Below are 6000 nucleotides of genomic sequence, written 5' to 3' on the forward strand. Positions count from 1 at the left end.
AACAGACATTCAACAGTACTGCCAAAGCCCGGCTTTGAGAAGAAGGCTGGGCTGTCTCTGTTTTCCCTCCTTTGTTCAGAGAGATTTGGGCAGCAACTTCCCTTCATCTTCCATGGGAGGCACCTTCCATCTTGTGCAGGACAAGTGCCCCAATGCTTCCATAGTGGTCAATGACAGGCTTCCTGTGTCTCCTCTGAGAGTTACTACAGATCCACTATCATTTGCCTTTAGCGTTATCCTTCTGTGAGGCTGGATGTGTGCAGAAATGTGATAGCAGTTTTGACAGTGAAGCTTTGCCATGTGTGTGTATGTGTGCATGTGTGCCTGTGTGTGTTGGTGGGGGTAGGTGTGGATGTATACGTGCACACTTCTCTTCAGAGCGTTTCTCCATAGGTCATTTAGAGGAAAGGGATATGACCACTCAGTCTTCCTCCCTGACACATCTTTGCCTCATTCTTCTCAGTTTGTTCAAACATGCTTGCTTTCTCACCTTGATTTTGAAAATCATCAAATAGGCATGAAAGCCCCCTCTCTCTAACATATGAGCATCTAGAACTCAGCTCTGACATAATGGGTGCCCAAACATGTGTTCATGCAATTCACATTCCAGCTCTACTGCAGCCTTCCAATCTCTTCTTGATATACCTACCCTCAACTCTGTGAGGGCAGCATTCGGGATGCTATAGCACACTCTTCTGCTTCTACTCTGCACTGTCTCAGAAGCAGAGCAACTGGCACATAGGTTTTTACAAACCCTGTCCCCTTCCCTCCACCTTCTCCCCACCACCTCTCTTGTGCTCTCTCTCTTTCTCTCTGTCTCACTGTGTCTCTCTGTCTCTCTCTGTCTCACTGTGTCTCTCTCTGTCTCTGTCTCTCTCTGTCTCTCTCTCTGTCTCTCTCTCTGTCTCACTGTGTCTCTCTGTCTCTGTCTCTGTCTTTCTCTCTTTCTTTCTCTCTGTCTCTGTCTCTGTCTGTCTCTGTCTGTCTCTGTCTCTGTCTCTCTCTCTCTCTGTCTCTCTCTCTCTCTCTCTCTCTCTGACCTTGCAGCACCCTGCTCTTCAGAGGGAAAGTGAGAGATGACCAGTGTCACAGCCCAAAGCACATAAATATTTATAGCCTGGGTTATTTATAGGGCAGACAAGCCCTGGAGCTCTGTTTTAACTTCTCTGGGTGTGGTATGTCACAGTCTCAGCTGACTTCACACTTCTGAGAGGGTCAGGGCAGGTCTCCACAGTCTACGGGTAAGACTGACCATCATGGGATCCAAATGCTGGCTTCAGGAGGCTGATTCATCTGAGGAGAAGCTGGGCATGTCCTGGCTCTCCCGAGGGAAAGAAAGGGGAACGTGTTATGTAGATAGAGGTTAAAAAGTGTGGATGTAACACGTGACAGAAAACACGTGACCTATGATAGTGCTTCTTGTTCTCATAGTGCCTCAAGCTCCTGCTCAATTGCGTCTTCTTCCCATAAAGAGCAGGAGTGGCTCGTGTAAAAGCCATCAAACAATCACCAAAAAGCCAAGGGGAGATTTGGGAGGGGTTCCATAATATAAAACTGACCTCCAGGAGGACTCCATTGGACTCCTCTTTGGGATCCCTCTGAATGGAGAATCTCCCTATTTACAAGGTTTTCTTTTCACTTTCAAATAAACTTTGTCTTTAAACACTCTCCAGCCTTTTCATTCTTTAATGAGCAGGGGAAATGAACCCATACCCTGAGATGTCATCAAAGCTAATCACCAGCTCCTACCCATAACCATAATTTAATCCACTCCAGCAATCAGAATGCACTGCTCTTCCACAAACCCCTGGATGTGCCTTCTTAGCAGAGACAGGAGAATTTTCAGCTTAAAGAACAGACAGTTGCTTTGCAGAGGCTTTCAAAAACATGTGGACTGATTTAGGAAAGTAAATAGTACTGCTCTCCTTTTCCTTTTGTTCAAGCATTCTGAAACTCAGAGGGTTTGGACAGGAGAAGAACAGTAAGGGAGAGACCCCCAAAGAAACCTCCAGAACACCACACCCTACTCTTGACAGAGGTAAGACTTTGAATTTACATAATCATTAATATTTACTGGGCTTACCTGTATGTTGAACATTGTGCTGAATACAGTACATGCATTATTTTATTCCCCAAACAACAATAACAAAAACCCATCAATAAAGTCGATATGTTTAATGTATGAGGCTAATTAAGTTGCACAGTGTAACTGGATTGTGTTCAGCCCTTTGGATGTGCAGTAAACTATAATATAAAAAGCTCTGTGACGTACTTGTTGTTAAACTTTAAAGAAAGAAAACCATTTGATCCCTGAGTCTAAATTTGTAACCATTGGGCACTAGGAAGTGATTATAACAATTTCTCCTACACAGAATTGTCCAGCAGGGACATCAGCATCCTGCCAACCACCCTTTCCCAAGAAAGCTGGTTAAATGAGGTAGGTCCTGTTGGGCCTTCTTGCTCCCATGCGTGGTGCTTCAATCAGTACTTTGAGGGCAGAGAGTCTTCTGAATTTTTCACACAACAAACACAGCTGGACCCTCCAGGTTCTACTTTCAGAAGACACTGAAAAATCCCTAACCCTTGTTAGGAATGGACACTTTATAAATACATTAAAAAGAAAAAAGTTCATTCTATGGACACCCTCACCTGTTATCTTTCCTAAGAATACCCTGAAACTAACTTCACACATAGCTAGCAAGCTACTGATGCTGAGGAAAGGATCCATTCCCACGGAATTGATAGGAATGGGATTGAGCCAGATATTCTGGATTTATTCGAGAGGCTTTGTTAGGAAGGGAGGATCCGCCTGATGAGGAAAGCAGATACTTCAAGAGACCCTCCTCTCTAGACATCTCCACCTGTATGCTGAAACTCTCATCCTGATGTGAGGCTATGTGGATGGGTCCTGGGGGAACTGAACAGGTCAAGCAGGGAGGCTTCTCCATGGAATTAGTACTCAAGGGGTAGAGCACTGGCCTGGCACGTATGAGGCCCTGAGTTCAACACTCAGAATAAATAAATTAAATAAATGAATAAATGTATGTGAAAGCAGCGTGCTGTCTTTTTACCCGAGGACATAATTGGGAATTGGTTGCAACCCAGTAGACAATTCTCACCTGAGCATGTTCACCTGTACATCCTGATGTCAGACTTGCAGTCTCCAGGACCGAGGCAGAAATGTTTGTTGTTTAAGCCATCCTAGCCCTGAAAGGCTGTCTGGCAGCCCAAACTGATCGAGACCTCCACCCCTCCTTGGATGTTCTGAGGAGGCTCCAGCTGCCTACCTCATGACCCTCCTACCAGAGCCCTGAGCTAGAAGGTCCTATCAGGAGGGCATTCAGATGGACGGACATTAAGCCTTCCTCCTGGACAAAGCTTGTGATACAGCTGCCCCCTCCCCACTCCTACTTACAGCAAGCAAATTCTTAGTAACTACTTTTGCTACAAAGCAGTGACTGACTCTTTACTAGTCCCACAAAGTAAGTAAGAGAAGAATAAATGCTTGGTATCATTGACTTTATTTCGCATCTGTGGCCTTTGTCTTAAAACATTTAGATCAGACTCCTGTTTAACTCAGCACACAGGCATGCATATTACTCTAGGAGTATCTGTCTTACAACTGATGATACCATCTCCTCCCTTATGACTGATCAGCTGACTGTCACCTTTTACAGTGCTTGGTTCCAGGCTCCAAAAGGCACCGGAAAGTCTCCAATCCTTGTCCTCACCCTGGATTCCACGAACAGCAGAGCCCTGCAGACAGATCGCCCCGTGATGAGAGCGTCTACAAGAAGGACCAACCATCTCCCTGGACCCCACTGTCCCCTCAGTTGAACAGCACAATGGCAGGCCAACTTGCACAACCAGAACTGAGATAATAATCAACCAGGTCACTCTCTGGCCAATGCAGATTAATTATGCACACCTCTCATCCTAATTTCTCCTGTACATAAGCCTGAAGCTCATGTCAATACCCCACAGATGGATTAAAATGCCTACTTTTTATCTTCCCCAATTGGTCATTGTCTCATGATTGCTTAGTTTGTTCTCTTTGAGGTGAGTGGCCAGATCTGACCCCCCAGAACTGGATGTAGGACTCTGATTCCATTCTCCCCCACTTCTGAGAAGCATTGTGGAGCTATGGTTGTACAGCCAGGCCTGAGCAGTCTTTGACTTTCTCTACAGCAAACATGTAACTATAGGAAATATTTCATAATTTTACAAGCTGTTGCTTAAATGGATACTTTAACTGTTGTTAGTTGCTATTCATTTGTGACACAGCCCACAAATTCAACCCCTCACAACTTGTCTAAGAAAAGATGCCACAATGAACTGGGCCTGGAAGACAGACAAGATACTACAGAGCTGCATTCAGGTTTTGAGCGGTAACATTCCATCACTAGGTGCTGCTTACCAGAAGAGAATCGATACAGTGCCACCCTGGAGTGTGGAGTCCATTGGGAGGTTCTAAAACCATCAATTAACTAGTAACAAAAACACGTAGGGATGTTCCAAGTCAAATCATAAATCTTGGATCGAAACACTTTCATTTGGTGGCTCTAGATGGTAGACTACTTGGGGGTAGAAATGAGGGTGGTATGGGAGTTAAAGTGTCTCCTCTCCACGCTGAGGTTTCATAATTGAGTCTGTCAAATAAATGGACACTAGTCAGGCTGACAGGAAGGAAAGTTGTTAAAGCTGATTATGAGCGTGGAGCCATCCTTTGAAAGACAAATAAATATTCAAACGTCTGTGAGGGCAGGGATATAGGCAACTTACGTGCAAATATATTATTTCCGGGAAAGATGAACACACCCCTGGAAGATCAGGTGGCCTGTGACCAAGTCTCTCCTCTCCTGTGATAGAATTAGCCTTCCTGGTGAGGTGACCTCCAGGTGGGGTTCCTAACATTGGAGTTCTCTGGACAGGTCAGGGAAGTCCAGAGAGCCTCTTCCACTGTAGCTGCTCTCCAGGTACCCTCAGGTTTTAGTGAGTAGCAAATAAACAGCATTTGGGGGGATTCGTTTCCTGAGCTCCATCAGGGTCGCCGTACCCCATGATCTTGCAGTTTACCTGGCTTCTGTGTGTACCGCTGCCTCAAATTCAGAATCAGGTAGAACGGTTCCTGGGTGGCTGGAACAGAGATGCTCAAGGTAAAATGGGCTGAGTAGTCTGCTTTCCCTTGTGTCTGGAAGGGCTGAGGGGACCCTGAAGATTAGCCGATGGCAGCTATTGTGTGTTGAAGCATTGGCCGAACGCCTCTTCCAGGGATTAGGGTTTGCCTGGCTCAGCACTGAACACTGACACCGTTCAGTGTGAGGCAGACCCAGGTTCGACCTCTTCATCCTCCCGCCTGCTTTCCTGCTATTCCTGGATTCATATCTTTATTTCTTGAAGGCTGTGAAAGATATTCTGACAAAGTAAAAAAAAGTATGTATTTGATCTTCCCCATTGGTTTCTGGCACAGAGCTCCTAAAAATCCTTGGAGTATTCTAAGTGATTTTTCTTGTTATTCATAACCAGCCTCTTTCTCTCCTAGAGCAGCAAAAGTTAAATTAATCCTTTTAAGAAAGCACATGCATCCATCATCCCTCTTTCTTTTTAAGCGATGAGTTACAGTCTCCTTAGATGAATAATAGATCCCAAACTAGAAAATGTGGTGGGGAATTAATTCATTGACCAGAAAATAATGTTCAGGATCACGGGGAAAAAAAAGCAGATGATCATACCCCGAAGCCCGGCGTCTTCTCATTGGTGAGATAGGGAAGCCACCCTGTTGTCTCCATGTCTGGATTAGAGGTTAGATGGCTGACCACCAGTATAGGGAAATCTTCAATCAGATTCCCCATCTTAGTCCAGAAGGTATAAATGTAACCAGGATGCGGACCACCATTGCTCCCGCTCATCAGGGTGGGAGGTGCGCTGCTTTCTCTATTTCTTCTTCTTGTTTTGCTCTGTGTTGCCAAATAAACCTTCTCCAAACCTCAAAATAAAATA

The sequence above is a fragment of the Dipodomys merriami genome, unplaced genomic scaffold (genome assembly GCF_024711535.1).
Source record: "Dipodomys merriami isolate MVZ:Mamm:240054 unplaced genomic scaffold, mDipMer1.0.p SCAF_24, whole genome shotgun sequence".
Taxonomy (NCBI): Eukaryota; Metazoa; Chordata; class Mammalia; order Rodentia; family Heteromyidae; genus Dipodomys; species Dipodomys merriami.